The sequence below is a fragment of the Pinus tabuliformis genome, chromosome Q (assembly GCF_031772625.1).
Source record: "Pinus tabuliformis cultivar Carrire ecotype Pingquan chromosome Q, CPIR1, whole genome shotgun sequence".
Lineage (NCBI taxonomy): Eukaryota > Viridiplantae > Streptophyta > Pinopsida > Pinales > Pinaceae > Pinus > Pinus tabuliformis.
In genome coordinates, this window is record NC_142296.1 from 242,575,295 (window position 1) to 242,601,001 (window position 25,707).

Genomic DNA, 25,707 nt, shown 5'->3' on the forward strand with positions numbered 1-25,707 from the left:
GTGGGAAGCGTCCAGTCGGGGAGAAGCGGCGATCTAACAGAAATGGCGGTGGTAGATATGCAGGGAATGATTCAGCAGTCAGGCAGACTTACAGTGGAATGATAACAGGTGACGTCGTCCAACGGTCCGGCAGGGACAGCTCACCCCCGCGCCACGAGTTCCGCAGGGATTCAAATCCACCGGCTAGATCGCGTATGGCACTCCACTCATTTATCCTCAACCGCTTTGCAGTCGAGTAAGCATCCGAAATTTCCTGAAGACTGTTACTCCGAGTCCTCGGCCTGTTCAAATGTCCGGTGGTTGCACAGAAGGCCCAGAACCACTGACGCGCTCTCCAGAACCCGTGCACGACTTCTATAGGAAGCTACGCTACAGGAAGCTCACCGCTACGGAGGAAATTAATCTATTCACGTCAAAGGTGGCAAGTTGGAACGAGGTAAGCCTGAACCTAGTCCTCCCATGCAATTGGTTCGAAGGGTGGCGAAGTCAACGTCCTAAAAAAAGTAAAATTACAGTCTGCGCATGAATTTGCAAGCGTCGTCTTACTTCTGCATGAGAATTATCGTCGTAGTGTATATGCGGGGTTTTCTAGAGGGTTCAGTTCATAATTGAGCCACTGTCAAGGCTCGCATGTAGACAGTCGTGAATTCACAAACTGTGTGCATGACAGAGGCGTAATTCTGCGCTCTGTCTAAGGAAATCCCAAAGGTCCATCTTTTTATACGCGCCAGCCAACTCCAGCTAACACAACAAGCTTTCACCATGCCGGGTGGGTTCATTAGGAAAGAGCCGACAGACTCAAAGAAGCTACGGGAAAACCCTGAGGTGGTAGACCTGTTTTCTCGTGCACGGTGGATGTCGTTCTGCGACAAGCTTCAAGGTTACGATGACGAGGTGGCAGAGGAATTCCTGCGAGCTTTGAAGCCAAAATCAAAAATGCTGGCCGTTGTCAATTTCAGAGGTTTGAACCTCAGACTCACCCCACAGTTCATCAGCAGAGTCACTGATCTCCCGATGGGGGTACCGTGGGATAAGGAGGAGAGAAAACTGGGCCAGAAGGCTAAGAAGGAGTTCTTTCTGCCGGAGGAGCAATTCTCAGAGGACAAGAACGGAGTTCGAAGAGCCAGCCTACAGCCGCTCTGGAGTGAGGTCAGCCTCCAAATTATGAAGTATATCACGTGCGAGGGGCGATTCAACATCGTGTATGGATACCATTTCCGGCTGCTCACAGAACTTAGGCACCAAATGGACCTACCCTCAGAAAACAAGTTGAGTATTCCTTACTTCCTCCTGCAGTCCATGACTGAATGTGCAACCAAGTTACGAGAGGGAACGCCAGACTAGGTAGCCCATCATGGGCTCATTAAGCTCCTAGTGGAGGATGCACTCCATACATACACCGTCCCTCTCTCGTGGGAAGCCTTTCGAAACTTGACTAAGGATGATGACATCAAAATTTTGGCTGAGGAGCTCACCTCCTCCAGCAACAAGGAGAAGGAACCAATTCAAACAGAGAAGAAAGGAAAAGGCCAAGAAACCATGGCCAAAGCACCAAAGAAAGAACACAAGGGGAAACAAGAGAAACACCAGGCTGCCAAAACAGAGGATGACAAACCCACATTAACACCCAGGGAGAAAAGGTTACAGAGCAGGGTGGAAAGGACTGAACAAGTCCACGTCAGTGAAGGCACCTCTAAGGCAGCCTCAGCAAAGTCAAAAGACAAAGCACCCTCAGCCAAGCAGGCTAAAACGGTGCCACCTGTTTCTACAAGAAAATAAAAAACGGCTTCTACAGGAAGCCAGAAATCAGCCGCTACAGGGCTTTCTACAGGAAGTCCTGAGAAAGGAACATAGAAGGGGAAAACGGCCGAAATCCTTGCTAGGGAGGCAGCAGCTGTGCTGGCCACCCTAAGTACCCCTCCCAAGCCAAAGGAAAAATGAAAGAGGGAGACCCCTTTGTATTTCAAAGCAAGGAGAAGTGTAAGAATCAAAACAGGCAGGCCCCAACCTCCATCCAGCGACCCAATTACCATATAAGACACCCCTACCTCGCCAAGGGAGAGGTCCCCCTCAAAAATATTAGTCACTTATGAGCGGGGGAGCCCGAAGACAACTGCCTGGAAGGAGAGGATGGAAAGGTTGGCTTCAAAAACCCCTCTACAGGATGCTGAGGCCGTTCTACAGGAAACATTGGCCAGGCTCAAGGAGACCGAAAGAATGGAGGGAGAGGCAGCCACATCACCACCAAGGGAAGACGAAGTAGAGCCATGGAGGGAAGAAGAGGTAGAGCATATTCCGGAACCTAGTCCCCAACCAAGCTTGAGCTCGTATTATAACTTTTTGGAGGCTGGAAAAATTATTCCACAGAAATTCACAGTGCCGCTTTTCTTTGCGTTGGAGGAAGAAAGAGTGAGAACCCTCACGTGGATGAGGATAGCTAAATCTAATGGAGTGGCAGATATAGGCCCCTTGGAGGAATAACTCAAGGAGGCACGAAGAGAATTAGCTATGGCCAAACACGTGGGAAACTGCCAGCGGGTATTCCTACAGGAAGAGAATGAGAAACTCAAACTGTAGCTACAGGAACAGAGGAAAGAAAAGGGCACAACATCAGAGGACACTACAGCAGAACCTCAAGGCAAAGAAGGACTGCAAGTTGGTCTTGGGGAGCTAAACCAACATCTACAGGAAAGGGAATTGCAAGCACAAATCGAGATACAAGCTCTCAAACAGCAGTTGCAACAAAAAGAGGCACAACTGGCTTGCATGGCCAGTTGGGCCATGGATGCTCTACAATGTAGACAACCGGCCAAATCTTATGGCCTATACCTACGGGACCAGTGGATGCAATTCCAAATTAATGCATTAGCACAGAGGGGTATCTCCCAAATCCAAGACCCCCAGCAGTTCACAGAGTTATGCAATAGCAGTTCATCAGAGGACAAGGCCAAGCTATCGGAGTTCTATCTCCATAATTTGGCCCTTCCTAATGTGACTTCATGGGATCCCAACACAGTCGTGGGAGATATGCAGTTGATGGCATTTGCCTCATGGTTGAACCATGAAGAAAAGAGAGCAGCAGAGGTCAAAGAGGTCATGAACCGAGAGTTACATGAGCCACTGCTGATTAGAGCAGAGCCAGGGGACCCCACTGCATTGATATCAGCCCACCAACACTTAGCAACCGACTCTCAAGCTTTATTGAAATACATGGATCAGCAGGCTCAGGCTATAGCACATTTCGAGGATATGGAGCGACTATTAGGGGACAATTGTGTTCATGCTTGCACCCGCCGGTGGAACACATTGTCCCACAACCTCAAAATCAGGGAATATCACAATCCAACTCGAATGAGGGAAGCTCTAGTATGGGTGCCCCTCTACAAGAAGTCCATACAGAACCTCCAAGCTAGCTGGATTGGCCTCAAGCTAAGCCCACCTTTGCTTTTAGGATTGATGGAAGGCAGCACAGAGAAAGAAGAGCATAAGTAGTGGGAAGAGGTGGAAAGGAAGGCTAGGTTCCAAGTCAGTGAGGAGGATACTACTTCAGAAGCCTGGGATGTGAGAGTGGCGGTGAAAGCAATGAAGGACGAGGAGCTGGATTAGTTGCTCAGGGATGAGCAATCATTTTAGCTGGGGGGTGATGATGAGCCCCAAATTTGGTAAAATTTTGGGCTCATTTGGCCTAACTACCCTTGCTCAATCCTTCATTTTTCATAACTTATGCATCATTTTTTAGTATGTTTATGTCATTTGTACGAATAAGGGTAGTCACTATTCCTAAGTGGCTAACACGTGCTCATTTCAGGATTTTTTGACACATGTTGGAGCAAAACCAAGCAGACAACGACTAGGAGACAGCCAAGCTGGGGTTGAGGATTCGTAGGGGGGTTGTCTACAACATTAAATAGCCTTCCTCGGGATCTTCACCCCCAACTCCGAGTTCCAAAAGCCACCAAAACCGGATCTAGAAGGCAGCCAAACAGATTTTGTGGAAGCAGCTGTTCACTCCCAGTTTGGTCAGCCAAGTCCCATAGATTTAGGAGGCCAGCTTGGGCCTCGTGATGTATAAATGATAAGGCTTCAGTCTTCGAAGAGGACTTTTGGAAAAACTTTTGCACATTCTGCACTACAAGCTGCCAGCTCTGTTTTGTTCTTTTGTAGCCATTATTGGCATGACTCGTGACTTATGATTATTATTTTTTAATGGGAAGCAGTCAGATTCGATCTCAGCTCTGAGTTTCTAGAGGAGCCATAGCTCTCGAGGTTGGGCCCAACCTGAGAGCCTAGGGCCTCCTTCTTTGTATTGATATCTTTCCTTTCAGCATTACGATTTTCCTTGTATGCATTTGAAGCACAGTTTGTTGAGTTAGATTTCGTTGTGTGGTTTGTTATAGACATTTTTGTGCCTTACAGCATTGAGCATGAAATGTCCATAATCCAAGGGATCCAAAGTCCCTAAGAGTGTTGTTCCTGCCCCTAAAGGAACAAGGTCAACCAATGACAGCTTCTCCCAGAAGTTCTCCACCAAAAACTGCTCAAAACTAGTCAAATCAGGATCAATTCAGAGGCTCCACTAGCTGCCTGCGTTGCAAAGCACCCAAATACACTGGCTAGGTGCGTTGCAACGCAGGTGAATGCACTACCAGGGTGCGTTGAGTGGGAAATGACAAATGGCAGGCTCATTCAACGAGGTGGAAAGACAATGGAAGCTTCTAGAATCTTCTCCAATGACACTTGCCTCACTGAATTCGACTAATGATGAGTAAGAGGCTCTCAGTCTCCAAGTGGAAGCAGGAACTGACAGAGAGAAGCCACAAGTCAAAACATAAGCTGAATCATCTTCTCTGCTTACATCTATATATGGATCCCTCATCCCAGAGATCCAGAGGCTGGAATTTTGTACTTTGCAGAGAATTGCTGTTGGTTTGAGATTGAGATTAGTGCATTGAGTGATTTATGCTTTGTTGGAGGAGAGGAAGGGATTCCTTTGCTGGGAGGTAGATGCTGGATCGGGACTCACTTGGTTGTATCTCCTCTTGGACTTTCTTATCATATCAATAAAACTATTTGAGTTTCTCCTATATGCTTGTATATCAATGATGTTTTGTTATATTTGCATGTTTAGCTTAATCTGATCCTAAGCTATTTATGAATGTAAATCTATGTCTTTTGTGTAGTTTCCTCTTCTGTGATCTTGCAGGAACTTGGTGAAGCTGGGCCAGTAAGGGAGCAGGCAACGGGAAGCGAACAAAGAGGAGAGCGAGTGGATCAACAAACTAGCGAAAGACACAGGTTAATTACGTCCTTCCTCTTCGTTTACATTTCATAAAGAAGAATACGAAAATAGTTTTCCTTGTTTGTTGCTAAGGCACTATCACACCTTAGAGTGGGATAGGGGCATTCTGAATAGATACTTTTCCTAACAACAAATTGGCGACTCCGCTGGGGAACGTATCTAGTTAGTTTATTTGTGTTTCTATTGTTGTTCTTCTCATAAACTTAGGAGTGGCGAATCGAACTACATTTGCCATTTACAAATGCAAAGTAGAGATCTGCTACTCTAGTCCATTTACTGGGCCTGTTTATGATCTGAACAGCTGATCCACAAATGTGCTAATTGCCCTTTGTGATAGCTCTTAATCCTCCTTTAAATCATCCCTCTAATTGTACCTTATTGATAGCTTTTATCCGGCCAAAAACCGTAGGTTAAACTGCAAATCGTGACCCAGAACCCAGAGACAATTCTCGTTTCTGCTTCAGCGTAGGCTCTGTGAAGAGGTTCTGCATTTCAACGCAGGTCCCAAGAGGGCTACCTGCGCTGCAATTCAGTTTCTCTGTGCAATAGGTGCGTTGATCAGCCTTTGCCCTGTGCAGCTGTGGTTCTCTGCTTCATTTTGCTTAGTTTTATCTCTGATTTTTGCAGCCTGTTATCAGTGTGTGTACCTATCTGAAAACCCCTTTTCTTTGCCTTAATTCCGCCTCAGTTGTATAAAAGAAACTGTATTTGTTACATCATTTGCAGTTTCCCATTACAAAAGTAAACTAGTCATACTGTCGCCCTTAGATCTAGACCTGTCGTAAGTGTCGTTTTGATCTTAGGAGTAAATTTGTTTGCTGTTGACAGTTGATTACGCTTTTACTTTTGTCTTTTGGTTTGAATTTTTGAATTTCTAGTGTCGAAACAAGTGTTTATTTCAAAATCATAAAGTGTCATAATCGTCTTTGTTGATTTCGAAAAGAAGCTTGTTTGTGTTTTCACTTGAAATCGAATTCAAATTTGTACAATAACTTTCTTTTTAGGCATCAATATTAAGAAAGTGAAAACAAATACATGCATATGTGCATTTGCATCTTGACAGTTTGTATGGCTTGATTTAGGAAAAGTGCATTTAAAGTGTGCTCTATGCTCTTTGAGAAAAGATTGTGTCTTTCTTTTCCCCTTGTAGCTAGGATTTTCATTGTTGAAAAGAGATAAAAGCTTGCTTATCATCTTTAGACTGCATTTAGGAATTGTATCTACATCTCGTGGTGATCCAAAAAGGCAAACTTCTAAGAAAGATCAACCTAAAATAAATTGAATGAAATTAACAACGCTTTGTAACTTAACGCACAACATAGAGGTCTAGGCTAGAGACGTGTTCCGGCGTCGTAAAACCTGGTAACTATTGGCCTCACTGATGGTTGGGTGATTCCTCCTGAGAGACAATAAGTGCCAGTACGGATTGTGCTCCCACGTACTGTCGAGTATATATTGGGAGACCCCTATAGGCATAAAACCTTTATCCATAGGAAACCGTGTCGGCCGCCCTACTGATCGCAATGCACTGAACACAGCATTCGGGAAGATTGACCGCCCGTACCCTAAAAAGTATTCTGCGGTTTTGCGATTGGTTTGGCACACCCTCTACCTAGAACTCCAGAGCAGTCCCTTTCGTTCCTTTTCAGACTCCTTAACGGAAAAGGTCCATCTGAGCACTTGTCACTTTAGGCTCATTAAAAATCGAAGGAGACTAGAGTCATCTTTTGCTTTTTCTCGACTCTTTAAAATTGAAAAAGTAAGTTGTGTCCAAGCATCGTTAAAATTTATTTTAAACGGAATAATCATACCCTTTTTCCTGCGTTGATCTTTAGGTTGAGAAAATGGAGCCTACCAACCAAGGAATTCCCCTTGGTGGAAATCCTAGTCCCTTCTCCTCTTGGGGAGATGTTGGTGCGCCCCATATGCCCACATTGTCGCTTCCAGGACTGACAATTGGCTTGCCGGTCTGGCTCTTCTCAATCAATGTCGTTCAGAACACCACTATTCCTGAACAGTCGAATCAGCAGTTAGACGAGTCCAGAATTTCCCACCAACCTTCTACTTCCTCTAATTCTTCCTCTCTTCCTTCCTCTTCGTTTGACGGGACTGGTAAAGCTAAAAACCAAGTTCCTAAGGAGAAAAAGGAAAAGAAGAAAAAAGAGAAAAAGAAGAAGGTGCCAAAGGCAAATAAGGGAAAACAAGTGTCTTCTAATGAAAATCCACACACAGCACTGACCAGGCCTAAATCGCCATGTGTCATTTGCAAGGGAGACCACTTTCACAGAGATTGTCCTTACATCCCCCGGATACTAAGGGACTGGTCTCCCCGTTTGCACAATCCGGTGTCGTCAACCTCTGATGGCCATGTTGAAAGCACACCGTCAACTAGCGAAAGTGAAGTTCCAGGACAAAAAGGGAGGGCTAGACCTCCCTGTAGACTGTGCGAAGGCAACCATGCCCTCCACCGTTGTCCCTTCTTAGAGGAAGCTAAAAGAGTTTTGGATGATCGTCCGGTTTCACCATTACGACTTCCTCCTGGATATAAAAAACTCTTGCCGAGTCCTTCGTTAGTTGAGAATCCAGCTGGCCCGCTCAAGTGGTCAGTTGAAGCGTCTATCATTGAAGATGAACCAATTGAATCCATACCAGACGAAAGTCAAAAGGTTGAGGCGGCAGTTGACCCGGTCTTGCCTTCAGAGGTTTTATCTCCGAATGATACAGTCACTGAAGAGGATAAGTATGACACCGTCCAAATTCTCTTCATCAACACAGACTCCGACAAACATGGGGGCAATCCACCCATTCCTTTATCGCAGGAAGGAAGTTCGTCAGAGCCATACCCGGCCGTCTACTCGGTCCCACCACCAAGCAACCTAGTTGTGTCCTTCGACTGGAACCAACTAGGCAGACCCCGTTTGCCAGCAAGCATACCATTCCGAATTATCGTTCAAATATACAGAATGGTCATGGCTGGCACCATCATTGATGAGGGGGCTTCTGTGAGTATCCTTTCCTCTATTGCTTGGAAAGCGCTTGGTTCGCCATCGCTTTTTCCTGAAATGAGAAATCTGACAGGCTTCGATAAAGGAACCAGTCGACCTTTAGGGATCCTCCCCAATGTGCCCATAACATTGAAAGGGAAGACCGTTCAAATGAACGTGATGGTCGTTCAAGGACCCTTGGATTATAACCTACTCCTTGGACGAGACTATATATATATTGCATGGGAGCCATCGTCTCCTCACTCTTTAGAGTAATGTGTTTTCCGCACGAAGGAAGAGTGGTCAAGCTCATGGACCAGCTTTCATTTCCCGGATCACGCATCGCAAATAGTCATATACCATCCCTAAATGGTCTCTTCACGCAAGAAATGTCTCAACCCACGGTCCGTCCTCCCGATGAGCGCGAGTGATTCAGAAGGATATGACTGGAACCCAGGGGGCATGCATCCTGGTCTGCTTCGGCAGGAAAACTTCGGGTATAGGGTAGGTTTCCGCGGGAGAATATGACTAGTCTGTACCCCGTCCGTTATTGAGACAGGGGTTATTCTAGAATAAGATTCTCTTGTCAAAGTTATGTGAGTTGACAGAACTGAGTCAATCACCTTTGTTTATCTCGGTAAACATCGCCGAAGAAGTGTTTTGTTTGCTGTGTGAATAGAACAATCTTTGGGTGACCTGTAAGAGGTAGGCCTCTCTCGCTAAAACAAATGTTTTATCGGACTAAAGTAGGGGAAACTTTGAAACTCTGTTTTATACCTGGGGGCATGCAAACCTTTTGGAGTGCAAGCAAGGGGCGGCTATTTATTTTTTAAATTTGTAGGACCTCTAACCCTTTAAACTCGTAGGATTAGTCGTTTCCGAACTTGCATAAAGAAAGGATTCCGGGGCAAAGCTTTGTAAGGTGCAAGCTCCATAAAAAATGGCATCTTCGAGACATTTCTTATCATATGACTGGGATGATCGAGCATTTTTAGCACATAGTTCATGCTCGTTAAAAAATAAACATAAGATTGAGCAAGTGTTTCGACCCGCGTTTAAGCTCATTAAAAAATGAACTATCCTCCGGTAAATAGCCACCGTGAATGTAACATTATCCGCCATTAAAGCCTTGGTCGTGTTTGCACCGTCACCTCCACTTTTCCATTGGCCGATCATTCACCTCCATTTGATTGTTTACCCATTTTGAGGAACAGCTGCGAAGAGTGATTTCACTAGCCATCCTTGTGACACTGCCGTGATTGGAAAATTCCAACCCTTACCTGGAATCAGCTGCTACCCGTCTTATCACTCGTTCCTCAAAAGACGAGTCTTCTTTAAGCTCTTTTCATCTGACTCGTAAAATATGAAAAGATTGCCGAGTTTTGGCCTTCCAGCTCGTTAAAGCGACCGGAAGTGCTATCCCTCCTCTAGATTTTAATCTTTTTGGACCTGAGGGATTATTGCACAAAAAGATCGAGCGCTTGTTTTGTTCGGCTCGTTAAAACTATCGAAAATTCATCCCTTCTATATTGTTTTATAATTTTTCAGACTTAAGGGATTAGATGACGAAAAAGGACTTCCGGAGTTATCTTTACGTACCTTTTCAGACTCTCTAAAGATGAAAAGGACCGAGTTATCTTTGTCGTTAGACTCGTTAAAAAGATTAATAGCGACAAACTTGTCTTTAGGAGAGAACGAGTTTCACTATCGCTAGGCTCGTTAAAACATAGCGATGGGTTTGCCCGAAGGGCAAATTATAGAACAAGCATATGTTATCCTCCTCAAGCTTGATAAAAATAAAGAGGTATTGGTAAAAAATGACTGGGGAAAAATTGGGAAGAAACTCAAAGAACCTTTATTGGTAGCAAGTCGCTCTTGAACATGACACTTCCACTCCGTGCCTGAGTCGGGTTGGGTTGTTTCATTCACCGGTCACATCACCATGGTCTCGCCATACCATCCACCTTCGGGGTAAATGCTACCAATCCATCATACAAGTGTCGCCGATATGTTCAAGAGAAGTCATCCAGAGAAGTCAACCGTGTCCCATCCACTACCATACATTATCCTTCATTCTTTCATGACCGCCTCCCTAAACCATATAACATCAGATCATTTTCACCTCTATCAAAATCATTTGCTCCGTTCCGTGTCACTGATGTGGGATACATCAAGGCCCTCCTTTGACGGATCGCTTCTTGTCGACATCAGCTCATTATCCAAGAAGTTGATCTTTGAAGCTTGCATGCCTCAATGGCAAGTTTCTCACTTCCCGCGACAGGTATACATCAATGACCTTCGACCGAAAGATTTTGCGTGGTGTTCGACGCCAAGTCCTTTATTCACACCACGTGAATTGTACTGCAGTATCTTGAGGGTCATTATCATTATCATTATCGCGCTTGTTAACAGTTTACATCATTGACTGGTAATCAAGCGATGTCTTTCCATGTTCGACTTCAAAACATTTCTCACATGGATCGACTTGTACTTCGAGTGAAGATCGGGCGAGATTGAAGACCCCGGATCTAGTTTCATCCATCCGAGCTGCGATATATATTCAGAAAAAATAAAGACATTGACATGTACAACATTGCAGCACAGATAATCATCCTACCAAAAGGATAATGATTTCATCAGAATCATCAGTGTATCATTAGACGATTGTCTGTCCTATGTACATAAAAATGAATTTATAAAGCTGAGCATGGGAATGCCCACCTCAGCTAAATCATGAAAACAGTATGAAAATAATGTATTGTATTGTATCCTATTACAGGTCTCCTCCCAGCATTGAAAGAACTTCGGATCCTCCTAATAAAGCATTTCACCCGATAAACAGCCTCATACTTTAGGGGGCAACTGTTATAGACATTTTTGTGCCTTACAGCATTGAGCATGAAATGTCCATAATCCAAGGGATCCAAAGTCCCTAAGAGTGTTGTTCCTGCCCCTAAAGGAACAAGGTCAACCAATGACAACTTCTCCCAGAAGTTCTCCACCAAAAACTGCTCAAAACTAGTCAAATCAGGATCAATTCAGAGGCTCCACTAGCTGCCTGCGTTGCACAGAACCCAAATACACTAGCTAGGTGCGTTGCAACGCAGGTGAATGCACTACCAGGGTACGTTGAGTGGGAAATGACAAATGGCAGGCTCATTCAACGAGGTGGAAAGACAATGGAAGCTTCCAGAATCTTCTCCAATGACACTTGCCTCACTGAATTCGACTAATGATGAGTAAGAGGCTCTCAGTCTCCAAGTGGAAGCAAGAATTGACAGAGAGAAGCCACAAGTCAAAACATAAGCTGACTCATCCTCTCTGCTTACATCTATATATGGATCCCTCATCCCAGAGATCCAGAGGCTGGAATTTTGTACTTTGCAGAGAATTGTTGTTGGTTTGAGATTGAGATTAGTGCATTGGGTGATTTATGCTTTGTTGGAGGAGAGGAAGGGATTCCTTTGCTGGGAGGTAGATGCTGGATCGGGACTCACTTGGTTGTATCTCCTCTTGGACTTTCTTATCATATCAATAAAACTATTTGAGTTTCTCCTATATGCTTGTATATCAATGATGTTTTGTTATATTTGCATGTTTAGCTTAATCTGATCCTAAGCTATTTATGAATGTAAATCTATGTCTTTTGTGTAGTTTCCTCTTCTGTGATCTTGCAGGAACTTGGTGAAGCTGGGCCAGTAAGGGAACAGGCAGCAGGAAGCGAACAAAGAGGAGAGCGAGTGGATCAACAAACTAGTGAAAGACACAGGTTGGTTACGTCCTTCCTCTTCGTTTACATTTCATAAAGAAGAATACGAAAATAGTTTTCCTTGTTTGTTGCTAAGGCACTATCACACCTTAGAGTGGGATAGGGGCGTTCTGAATAGATACTTTTCCCAACAACATGGTTAAGTAGGTCATTGTTGAAAATAGAGTTGTTTCAGATGTCTAGAATAGAGTAATGAGATAAGAATTGATAAAATCTCCAGAAAAGGGTTGCCTGCACTCTCATTTTCACCTCTTCCTAGGGGCTGGAATTGCAGACAGTGCTGCCCAACAAAAACACTAGTTTGCTTACCCATGAAATCTTTGGTGAAGTGTTTTCATTTGTAGGAGTTATTCATGCGTTCAGACCTCTTGGAATGCTTCTTTTCTTCAGTACTGTACATGGTTCTCTTTAGAAATAACGTTGTTGTTGATTGGTTTCATTAACAGTTAGGATAGATTAGTTACTATTTTGATTGTGTGCAGGACGTGGTTGATTTGGTTAAGTATACACTGTGCGGTGCATCTCCATCACTCTCTCATACATCTAAGCTTCGTCTAGGCCAACTTCTCATCTCCAAGTTAGATCCCTCATCTCACAACTACTCTTTTGCCCACGTCATCCTACCTTCTTGCCCTTCCATTGCCTCAACCCTCTTTAAGACAAGCTAGCTTTCCACACCCTCTCATCACTTCATCCCTCTGTCACTAAGTCATTGCAGACCCCTATCCTACCTCCCTATCCATTCATGCATCCTCTTTCACTCACCCATCATCCAAAATCCAATCGTAGAACATCCTGTAGAAATTTCTGAACATCCTGTAGAAATTCTGAAACATCCTGTAGAACCCCTGCAGACTTCCTGTAGAAGCTCACAAATGAGGTTTCTTGGTAGCCAAACTTTGTGAAACTCTCTGGAAGGGTGTTAGGGACTCCTTAGACCCTCTTTGAACCTTCCCGACCTCTTCCAAGCATTTCTCCTCCTTGATCCACCTCTGCACAGTAAAAAGCCAGTTAAAAGCACATGCATGATAATTCTAATAACTTATTCAAAAATACAAAAATATGTTTTCTTCAAGTAGAGGTAGTCTAGACACATGTATCTTACCTTCATAGAAAGTAATGGCATCTCTCTCTGTAGTTTTCATTCTCCTCTTTGCATCAGTAGGAATAGCTGGTAGAATTAGGGTTTGCTAGGGTTTGTGGTTCTTTTTGGCTTTCAGTTTCTTTCCGCAAGTAGATTAGCTTCCTTTGAGTTAGCTTTCATCCATCAGTTAAAAAAGCTTCTTCTAAGAGCTCATAGAAGTTGGCTTAAGCCCCTAGCGGACTTGTGCCAGCTGACCAAGTGACAGCTACGGCAAGAGCTAGTACTTGTGCATACAGCACCGTCGCTTCCAAGTTTGTTACGAACTACCGGGTTGATAAAATTAAAGAAGGGAGTCCCAGGAGTTGTAGCATTATTGCTACAATATTGAAGCCCACCAGTAGGCTCCGAAATTGGTGCAGGCCTAAATTTAGGAGGGTGGTTGTAGCCGCTACAACACTTTTTTACACATCGATCGAACTCCAACTTCTCTATTTCGGTTCATTGCTAGCACAAGGCCTTGGTATTTCAAGGAGTATTGAATCGTTGTGTGGGTTACTGTTTCCCCACTTACCCCATGGACCTACATGGTTCACCCTTTGCAAACTCAGTCAAACATAATCAAAAGTTCATCTTAGATCTCAGTGTTTCGAATCCAGGAAGGGTAGTTTAGCTTGCGATTTGAAGATTTTTAGAGTATAAGTTCTCATCTCTAGTGTCGCTCCACTACCAGCAGGCCTAGATAGTACCCCGACGGAGTCACGCAGGAACACACACATTGATCCACTACCAGCAAGCCTCGTCAGTACCCTGGTGGAGTTACATGCTTCACCTGTCTGCACAGGAAAGCTTTCTCTTCTTTCACCTTTGTATTTTTCAAGATGATTGTGCATAGGCACTTATTTATTTTTGGGGCGGAAGAGGGATCCCGACTGACTGAGAGCAAAAGAGGTTGTTCCTTCAGATAAGCATGTAATACCTTTGACATAGGTTTGCTCGTTTAGATTTCCCCTTCTCCATTTCTACTGGTTGGATGAGCTTGAACACATAGAGCAGAAGGCTGAGTACCGGCATGGGGTTTCCCAGTGTGGACATAGGTTCACGGTTGGACCAAAAATTCCCCTGCAGACAGTTTGTATTTTCCGTCAAGACTTCATCAACCGAAGGTTATAACCAAGCACAGAGAAGACGAACACAATACTAGCCAAGTGCTACAGTGTCACAAGTCTCTTTAGATTTCAGCCACATACTCTATTCAAAAGCCAGAACGTAGTAGTTGGTAGCACTTATTTCTGGAAACAAAAATAGTAATATATCTAACAAACAAAATGAATGTGAACAAAAATAGTAAGCAGAATCAAACAAAGCAAAACAAAGATAATAATCAAAACAAACAAGCTGAATACAACAAGCAGCAAACAGACTATTTACATGGCACGGGCATGGCCCGACCTAATGAAAATAATGCTTGAAGTATTGGCCATTGACAGGAGGTTGTCAATCCTCCCGTCAAGGGATTGCAAATGATACATTTGTGGGCCAAGCTTCTCGTAGACTAGTGCAATTCCACCACTGGATCCTGGTGGCATTCCAGAAAACCTTCAAGTGAAGACAACACCACTGATTCAGGTACTACATGCAGCATGGGCTTGGATGATGGCATGGGGTAGTTGTTTTTATTCCGGGAAGGGTTCAGGTTTCTGAAGTCAATGCGTAAGCAAGTTTTCCCAGATTTCTTATGTGTGGGATTTAAATTAGAAAGCCATGTATGATGATGAAATTTGCAAGTAATCCAACCACCTAAAATGTTAGTCAATTGTTTCTATAAAAGGAGTGCAAACAACATGTATGTGTTACCTATTCTTTGTTGCAATGGCTTCTCTCCTCCTTTACTTGGAATCTCATGTTGGATTTCTCATGTGTAGTATGTGCTCAGGTCATCATCTACCTGTGCAGAACCATCCCTGTACTGTTTGATCAGGCGGTCAACGATGTGTCGCTGCTGCGGTGTGTAGCTTACACCAAGATTGGCCATATTCGGATCATGATAGGTTCCCAGGATGCCTCGTTCATTCATAGCAATGGTCCTTCGTGTGTTCAACATGATAACTTCATACTCAATATCGTTGTTTGTGCATTTGAACTTCAAAAAGCTAGAAATCATGCATTGTCCATTGTTTTAGATGACTGAGATACACTTGGTCCTTGAGCCATCATATGTTCCCAATTTTTCAAAACTCATGGCCCACAGCTTGTCTGTACATGGACCATTTGGCGTGATATCACTTCTACTACTACCGTTGTTGCTACTACTGCTACTATCAGAAAAACAAACTGTACAAGTTTCATTACCATCAGTTGGGCGAGGAAGGAGTCCTAATTGCTTGTCTGATGAGGTTAGAGTTGGTTGTGCAGGATAACACTCCAATGTTGTTTCTAGGAGGCAGTTGTCAAATACGAGTTCTGCGAAGGCCAATTGTTCATTCTCGTTGTTAAGGGGGGTGACATTATGTTTCATATACCTCTCAGATAACACCCGAATTTGGTTACATCCATATACATGTGTACATATACAAACATCATCATAAATATAGATATCAAAACATATGTCAAAACATGTACCAAAGAATATATCAAAACATATACTAAACACCATATCTAAGCATATGTCAAAACATCATATAGCATATATCAACCATCATAAGGCACATATCGAACCACCATAAAACATATACAAACCACCATAAGGCAAATACCAAACCACCATAAAGCAAATACCACACCACCATATCAAAGTTTCTTTGCCTCAACCGGAAAACAAGGAAGGATATGTGGCCCACATTTGATCTGCTATCTCCCATGTAGCTTCATCAGGCCCAAAGTGCTTCCATTGCACTTTCACTTGCTCGATTGCTTGGTTCCAAAGCATGAGAACCTTTTTTTTGCAATACACACTGATGCTCCAACTAGAATTCTCCATATGGTTAAACCTGCAATACAAACCAGTCAATCACATGGTCATCATCCTTAACATACTTCTTAAGCAAAGATACATGGAAAACATCATGGACTTTCACTGTCAAAGGCAGTGCAAGTCAATAGGCTACTAGCCCAATCCTCTCAATGATGCTGAAGGGTCCACAAAACTATGGTTCTAGCTTGGCAAATGGGCCAATTTGCAAGGAGCTCTTCATTGATTTGATGCACAATTACACCTGTTCCCCAACCTGGAACTCCTTAAACAACCTGTTCCTATCTGCATAACTATTATGCCTATCCTATGTTGCCTTGAGATTCTTCTTGATCACCTGCATTTCTTGTTCCATGTATGTCAACATATCTGGTCCAATCAATACACTACTAACCGTATCACTCCAACTGATAGGAATGTTGTAACTCTGCCCATACAATGGCTCAAAAGGACTCATCCTTAGTGACTCCTGATAACCATTATTGTATGCGAAATCTACCAAATGGAGATACTCTTCCCACTTCTGTTGTTGGTGCATCACACACATCCTCAACATGTCCTCTAATATCATGTTGACCATCTCTTTCTGCCCATTTGTCTACATATGATAAGTTGTGCTGAAGGCCAACTCTGTGCCCAAACCTACAAATAACTCCTTCCAAAACTTTGGAAATTGAACTTCGCATCCTTGTCTGACGCAATCTTCTTTGGAACACCTTGTATTTTGACCACATCTCTGATGAATACATGTGCCACATCACTAGATGAGAATGTAGACTTCAACAGAATGAAGTGTGCAACCTTTGTTAACCTGTCCATAATGACCATGATGGAATCATATTGCTTCATTATCTTTGACAACACTGTGATGAAGTACATGGAAATAACCTCCCTTTTCCATTCTGGAATCCAATCGGCTGTAGGTGTCCACTTGGATTTTTACACTCTGGCTTCACTCACTAACAATCAAGGCATCTAGCCACAAACTCTGTTACATCCCCCTTCAAATTCGGCCAATAATAATATATCTTCACTATTGTCAGTGTCTTCTAATAACATGGGTGACTTGAATATGGTTTCGCATGAAACTCCCTCAAGATCACCTTCTTGAGCTCACCAATATCCAATACATATATCCTGTCTCAGAACCTGACCAATCCATCTACTGTAAGACGATATTCCATGCCCTATGCATCTGCACCTAAACCTATACCTATACCTACACCTGTACCTGTACCTGTACCATGACCTATACATGTACCTATACTATCACCCTGTTGTAACCTATACACAATCTCCATATGCCTGACATCCTATTGTCCTGCCTGCAAGATCCTATCCTATAAATCCATCCCATTGGAGCTCATAGCTACCAAGTGGTGTACCTGCATCAGTCTACTAAGAGAATCTGCCACCTTGTTTTCTTTACCTTTGATGTACCTGATCTCGAAATCACACTCGTTGATCGTGGCCAACCATCTATCCTACCTAGAATTCATATTTGGCTGGTCAAACAAATACCTCAACCCAATGTGATCACTCTTAAGAACAAACTACCTGCCAAGAAGATAATTCCTCCACATCTTGAGTGCATGTATGATCGCTGCTAACTCAAGATTATGTGTCGGGTAGTTCTGCTCATGCTCATTTATTTTTCGGGACTCATAACATACCACCTATTTGTCCTGCATAAGGAATCCACCAAGCCCTCTCTTGCAAGAATCTTTGCATACCACAAACTCTTTGTCTAGATCTATTATTTGTAGTACTGATGCATGTGTCAACAACTGCTTAAGTTGCTTAAAGCTAGCCTCACACTCCTCTATCCATTTGAACTTCTTACCTTTCCTTTTCAATGATGTAATGTGATAAGAAATCTGCAAGAAGTTCTTGATGAACCTCCTATAATATCCTTCCAGACCCATGAAACATCTCATCTCATCCACACTCTTAGGATCTACCCACTCCATGACGACCCTTATCATCTCCGGATCTACTGCAATTCCTTCCTTGGAGACAACTTGTCCCAAGTAGTGCACCTCAGTCTAAAAGAAACTACCCTTGTTGAGCTTAGCATACAACTAATGCTCCCTCAACAACCTCAACTAAATGCTCGACATGCTCTTCCTCATTTTTAGAATATACTAGTATATCATCAATGAACACAATAACAAATTTATCCAAATATGGACACAACACACTATTCATCAAGCACATGAATGTAGTTGGATCATTGGTTAAGACAAATGGAACAACAACAAACTCATAATTCCCATACATGTCCTTAATGCAGTCTTGTAAATATCCTCTTCTTTGATACGCACCTGATGGTATCTAGATCTCAAGTCAAGCTTTGCGAACATTATTTCTCCTTTCAGCTGATTGAACAAGTCACCAATCCTCGACAAAGGGTACTTATTCTTGATAGTCACTTTGTTCAACTACTTGTAATCAATGCATAATCTAAGAGTACCATATTTCTTCCTCACAAATAAGACCTGTGCACCCTAAGGTGATACACTTGGCCTAATGTATCCCTTGTCCAACATTTCCTTCAGCTGCAATTTTAACTCGACCAAATCAGGTGTGCTCATCCTGTAAGGTGCTTTCAATGCTGGAGATGCCCCTGGCACTAACTCAATAAAAAATTCTACCTCTCTGTGAGGTGGAAACTCTGTAATGTCCTCAGGAAATAAATCCTGAAACTGCTGCAAAAATAGGTACTTTTTCAACACATCTACATCCTCAACCTTCTTACCCTTATTACTAGAAATGTGTACTACAAATAGCTTGCACCCCTTCCTATGGCTACACTTTTCTTGTATAGTTTTCACCATCCTAACTGATGTAGCTTTCTTCTTACCCTATAATACTCCTGGTTCTCCATTGCCATCAACACACTCAGTGGCTTTATCCTAGCAGTCAACCTTGGTTCTATGTAGATGCAACCAATCCATGCCCAATATCATAATGTATGAACCCAACAGTAATACATTTAAATGTGATGTTGTAGGCATACCATTCAAATCAAATGCACAAGATATTACCCAATGATGCACTCGCTTCTTTGTACCTGTAACCAACTGCACTAACCAAGACTTTGCATGCAATTCCTTATTCAAACCACACTTATCCACCAAGTAAGGACTAACATAGATATAATTAGATCTAGGATCAATCAAAATAGAAAGAACTTGATCACAAATCTTACTGTACATCTCAATGATAGATGCATGGTGTTCTGCCTTCCTATTGTCCACAACCACATAGATATGAGGAATACTCTGGCCTACATCTCCAACAATATGTGCCTCCTATGTACTATGTATCTGAGGTCTACCACCCTGATTCTATGAAAAATATCTCCTACAATGATCTTTGCCACAAGTCCAACACTCTACAGGCTTCCAACCTTCATTCTTATTATTTTCTTTAGATTTACATCCCTGTCCTCTATCTGATGCATTGAACCTCTTAGGTGGTGCAACATTCTCCTTGTTATCTGCACCCTGTGGCCTTGCTCACTTTTTATCCCATTTTCCTTTGTTCTTCACATTACCTCTCCAGCTTAGCTTAGTTTCAGTGTTGTGCTTCGATTGTTCATAGAAATGCTTTAGCTTTCTAATGGCATCCTCCAATGATCTAGGCTCATCGAATTCAATCTTATCTTTGAATGAAATAGGTATTCCACTAATGAATCTCTAAATCTTAGCCTTCTCCTCCTTGAGGTAAGGCACATATCTTAACTGTTCCAAGAACTTACTTGTGTACATTGTACTCATCATTTGTCATGGATCCCATCTTTAGTTCATATAATTATTTTTCCATGTTATCAAAGTATCTCTCCAATAGATACTTTTTCTTGAATAGCCTCTCAAATTCACTCCAAGTCAGATATTCCTCATTTATGTTCCTGACATTCTTCACTTCTTCCTACCAAATGTCTGCTTTACCTTTAATACTTAAATTAGCCACTCTAGCTTTCATGTTCTTTGAGTATTCATGCAACCTGAAAAACTTCTTCATGCCGATTAACCAAGCCTCTGCATCCTGTGATCTATTTACCTCTCCATCAAAAGTAGGTGGCTTTGCTTTCTTCAACTCATTTGGAAAGTATCCCCTATCACTCCTCCTGTAAGGATGATAATAGTGACGATCATAGTGTTTATCAGAATCAGAACTAGAGTCATACATGTGTCTATATCTTCTCCTTTCCAGAGTGTCCAACAATCTGTCATCTTGGATTGTGTCCTCTCTATCTGATCGGTGACCTCCATGCAATCTACTGCCATATGCCCCATTAGTTTTTTCTTCCTTCTCATGACTGATCCGAAGTGGCCCTTGCCGCTACGAATCTGGCAAGCTATGGAGTATCACTAGATTTACCTCTGCTAGCTTTTCCTGTGCCTATATGATTTTGTCATTATCTTCCTTACAACTGCTTATCTCTTCCTTTAAACTTCTCAGTGTTAATTGCAAATTGGAAGAGTTCCCAACACCATACTGCTTTTTGGATTCGCAGGGAGAGTCTTTGCAGTCAACCATCTTGCTAGCCATTTGATATTTCTTCCTGCAAGGCATAATATGTCAGATAAACCAAATCACAATAAATCAATGTACCTTAGTATAGCTCAGGGAGGATACCTTGTCTGCAAGATCACCAAGTCAGTGTGATACATGTATAACATAATCATAAATAACATATAGACATATGCAAATAAATGTACCAAATCATAAACATCACTCCAAATAGGGTCCAGTCATCAATGCAAGGCCATATCAACAATGCATGTTATGACCTCATGCATGACAACAACCATTACTCCATTGTACACATTGTGTTATAGACATTTTTGTGCCTTACAGCTCTAAGCATGAAATGTCCATAAACCAAGGGATCCTAAGTCCCTAAAAGTGATGTTCCAGCTCCTAAAGAAACAAGGTCAAAAAATTACAGCTTCTCGTAGAAGTTCTCCACCAGAAACTGCTTAGAACTAGTCAAATCAGGATCATTTCAGCTGCTCCACTAGCTAGCTGCATTGCAAAGCACCTAAATGCACTACCAGGGTGCGTTGAGCGGGAAATGACAAGTGGCAGAGTCATTCCACGAGGTGGAGAGACAATGGAAGCTTCCAGAATCTTCCCCAATGACACTTGCCTCACTGAATTCGACCAGTGATGAGTAAGAGGCTCTCAGTCTCCAAGTGGAAGCAAGAACTGACAGAGAGAAGCCACTAATCAATTCATGAGCTGACTCATCCTCTTTGCATACATCTATATATGGATCCCTCGCCAAGAGATCCAGAGGCTGGAATTTTGTACATTGCAGAGAATTGCTGTTGGTTTTGAGATAGATATCAGAGTATTGGGTGATTTATGCTTTGTTGGAGGTGAAGAGGGGATTCTATGCTGGGAGGTTGATGCTGGATCAGGAATCATCGGTTGTAACTCCTCCTGGATCTTCTTGTTTTATCAATAAAACTATTTGAGTTTCTCCTACATGCTTGTATATCATTGATGTTGTTTACATTTGTATGTTTAGCTTAAATCTGATCCTAAGCTATTTATGAATATAAATCCATGTCTTTGTGTAGTTTCCTTCTTCTGTGATCTTACAGGAACTTGGTGAAGCTGGGCAAGTAAGGGAGCAGGTAGCTGGAAGCTGTCAAAGAGGAGAGAGATTGGATCAAAGGACTAGCGCAAGACACAGGTTGGTTCATCCTATTCCTCTTCGTTTATAGTTCATAAAGGAGAAAACGAAAGTAGTTTCCCTGTTTATTTCTGAGGTCACTGTCACACCTCAGTGGGATAGGGTCATTCTGAATAGACACTTTTCCCATTAACAAAATGGCGACTCCGCTGGGGATCGTGTCTAGTTAGTTTGTTTGTGTTTCTCTTGCTGTTTGTTTCGTAAACTTAGAAGTAGCGAATCGAACTGCATTTTCCATTAACAAATGCAAAGTAGACATCTGCTGCTTCAATCCATTCACTGGATCTGTTTATGATTTGAACAGCTGATTCACAAATGATCTGATTACCCTTTGTGATAGCTCTTAAACCTCTTTTAAATCAACCCTCTGATTGTGCATTACTGATTGCTTTTACTCGGCCAAAAACCATAGATTAAACTGCAAACCGTGACCCAGAACCCGGATAGAATTCTCGTTTCTGCCCTAGCGCAGGTGCTGTGAAGAGTTCCTACATTTCAGCGCAGTTCCCGAGAGGGAAACCTGCGTTGCAATCCAGTTTCTCTGTGTAGCAGGTGCGTTGATCAGCCTAGCCTTGTGCAGCTGAGGTTCTTTGCTCAATTTTTTCAGTTTTGTCTCTGATTTTTGCAGCCTGTGATCAGTGTGTGTGTCTGTTTAAAAACCCCTTTTCTTTTCCTTAATTCCGCCTCAGTTGTATAAAAGAAACTGTATGTGTTTTTGTGTGTTTGTTGTGTCATTTACAGTTTCCCATTGCAAAAGTAGAATATTCATACTGTCGTCCTTTGATTTAGATCTGTCGTAAGTGTCGATTTTGATCTTAGGAGAAAGTTTATTTGCTGTTGACAGTTGATTATGCTTTTACTTTTGCCTTTGGATTGAATTTGTGAATTTCTAGTGTCGAAACAAGTGTTTATTTCAAAATCATAAAGTGTCGTAATCGTCTCTACCTTTTGATTTCGAAAAGAAGCTTGTTTGTGTTTTTCACTTGAAAACGAATTCAAATTTGTACAACAACTTTCTTTTTAGGCATCAATATTAAGAAAGTGAAAAACAAATACATGCACATGTGCATTTGCATATTGACAGTCTGTTTGGCTTCATTTAGGAAAAGTGCATTTACAGTGTGCTCTTTGCTCTTTGAGAAAAGATTGTGTCTTTCTTTTCCCCTTGTAGCTAGGATTTTCATTACTGAAAAGAGTTAAAAGCGATTGCATTTTAGGAATTACATCTACATCTCGTGGTGAACCCAAAAGGAAAACTTCATAAGAAATATCAACTTAAAATAAATTCAATGAACTTAACAATGCTTTGTAACTTAACGCACAACATTTAGAGGTCTAGGCTAGAGACGTATTCCGGCGTCGTAAAGCCTGGTAACTATTGTCCTCACTGATGGTTGGGTGATTCCTCCACTTTGAGACGATAAGTGCCAGTACGGACTTGTGCTCCCACGTACCGTCGAGTATATATTGGGAGACCCCTATAGGCATAAAACCTTTATCCATAGGAAGCCGTGTCGGCCGCCCTACTGATCGCAATGCACCGAACACAACATTCGGGAAGATTGACTGCCGTACTGTAAAAAGTATTCTGCAGTTTTGCGATTGGTTTGGTACTCCCTCTACCTAGATTTCCAGAGCAGTCCCTTTCGTTCCTTTTCAGACTCCTTAACGGAAAAGGTCCGTCTGAGCACTTGTCACTTCAGGCTCATTAAAAATCGAAGGAGACTAGAGTCATCTTTTGTTTTTTCTCGACTCTTTAAAACTGAAAAAACAAGCTGTGTCAAAGCATGTTAAAATTTGTTTTAAATGGAATATTCATCCCTTTTTCCTGCGTTGATCTTTGGGTTGAGAAAATGGAGCCTACCAACCAATGAATTCCCCTTGGTAGAAATCCTAGTCCCTTCTCCTCTTGGGGAGATGTTGGTGCGCCCCATATGGCCACATTGTCGCTTCTATGACTGACAATTGGCTTGCCAGTATGGCTCTTCTCAACCAATGTCATTCAGAACACCACTATTCCTGAACAATCGAATCAGCAATTAGACGAGTCCAGAGTTACCCACCAGCCTTCTACTTCCTCTAATTCTTCCTCTCCTCCTTCCTCTTCGCTTGACAGGACTGGTAAAGCTAAAAGCCAAGTTCCTAAGGAGAAGAAGGAAAAGAAGAAGAAAGAGAAAAAGAAGAAGGAGCCAAAGGCGAATGGGGGAAAACGAGTGTCGTCTAACAAAAATCCACACACAGCACCGACCAGGCCTAAATCGCCATGTGTCATTTGCAGAGGAGACCACTTTCACAGAGATTGTCCTTGCATCCCCCGGATACTAAGGGACTGGTCTCCTCGTTTGCACAATCCGGTGTCATCAACCTCTGGAGATCATGTTGAAAGCACACCGTCAACTAGTGAAAGTGAAGCCCCAGGACGAAAAGGGAAAGTTAGATTTCCTTGTAAACTGTGCGAAGGCGACCATGGCCTCCATTGTTGTCCCTTCTTAGACGAAGCTAAAATAGTTTTGGATGATCGTCCGGTTTCACCATTACGACTTCCTCTTGGATATAAAAAACTCTTGCCGAGTCCGTCACTAGTTGAGAATCCAGCTGGCCCGCTCAGGTGGCCGGCTGAAGCGCCTATCATTGAAGATAAACCAACTGAATCCATACCAGACGAAAGTCAAAAGGTCGAGGCGGTAGTTGACCCGGTCTTGCCTTCAGAGGTTTTATCTTCGGATGATACAGTCACTGAAGAGAACAAGGATGACACTGTCCAAATTCTCTTCATCAACACAGACTCCGATGAACATGGGGGCAATCCACCCATTCCTTTACCGCAAGAAGGAAGTTCGTCAGAGCCATACCCGGTCGTCTATTCGGTCCCACCTCCAAGCAACCTAGTTGTATCCTTCGACTGGAATCAACTAGGCAGACCCCGTTTGCCAGCAAGCATACCATTTCGAATTATCGTTCAAATATATAGAATGGTCATGGCTGGTACCATCATTGATGAGGGGGCTTCTGTGAGTATCCTTTCCTCTATTGCTTGGAAAGCGCTTGGTTCGCCATCGTTGTTGCCTGAAATGAGAAATCTGACAGGCTTTGATAAAGGAACCAGTCGACCTTTAGGGATCCTTCCCGATGTGCCCATAACATTGAGAGGGAAGACAGTTCGCATGAACGTCATGGTCGTTCAAGGACCCTTGGATTATAACCTACTCCTTGGGCGAGACTATATTTATTGCATGGGAGCCATCATCTCCTCACTCTTTAGAGTAATGTGTTTTCCGCATGAAAGAAGAGTGGTCAAGCTCGTGGACCAGCTTTCATTTCCCGGATCACGCATAGCAAATAGTCATATACCGTCCCTAAATGGTCTCAATCCCCAGTCCGTCCTCCCGATAAGCGCGAGTAATTCGGAGGGATATAACTGAAACCCAGGGGGCATGCATCCTGGTCTGCTTCGGAAGGAAAACTTCGGGTATAGAGTAGGTTTCCGCGGGAGAATATGACTAGTCTGTACCCCGTCCGTGATTGGAAGAGGGGTTATTCTAGAATAAGATTCTTTTGTCAAAGTTATGTGAGTTGGCGGGCATCGTCGCTTACCTTTGTTTATCTCGGTAGACATCGCTGAAGAAGTGTTTTATTTGCTGTGCGAATAGAACAATCTTTGGGTAACCTGTAAGAGGTAGGCCTCTCCCGATGGAACAAATGTTTTGTCTGCAAATTGAGGGGTAACTTTGAAACTCTGTTTTATACCTGGGGGCATGCAAACCTTTTGGCGTGCAAGCAAAGAGTGATTATTTATCCGTTTTTTGGATTAGTCATTTCCTAACTTGCATTAAGAAAGGATGTGGGGCAAAAATCTAAAAGTTGCCATTTTTATATGAGACATTCTTATCATA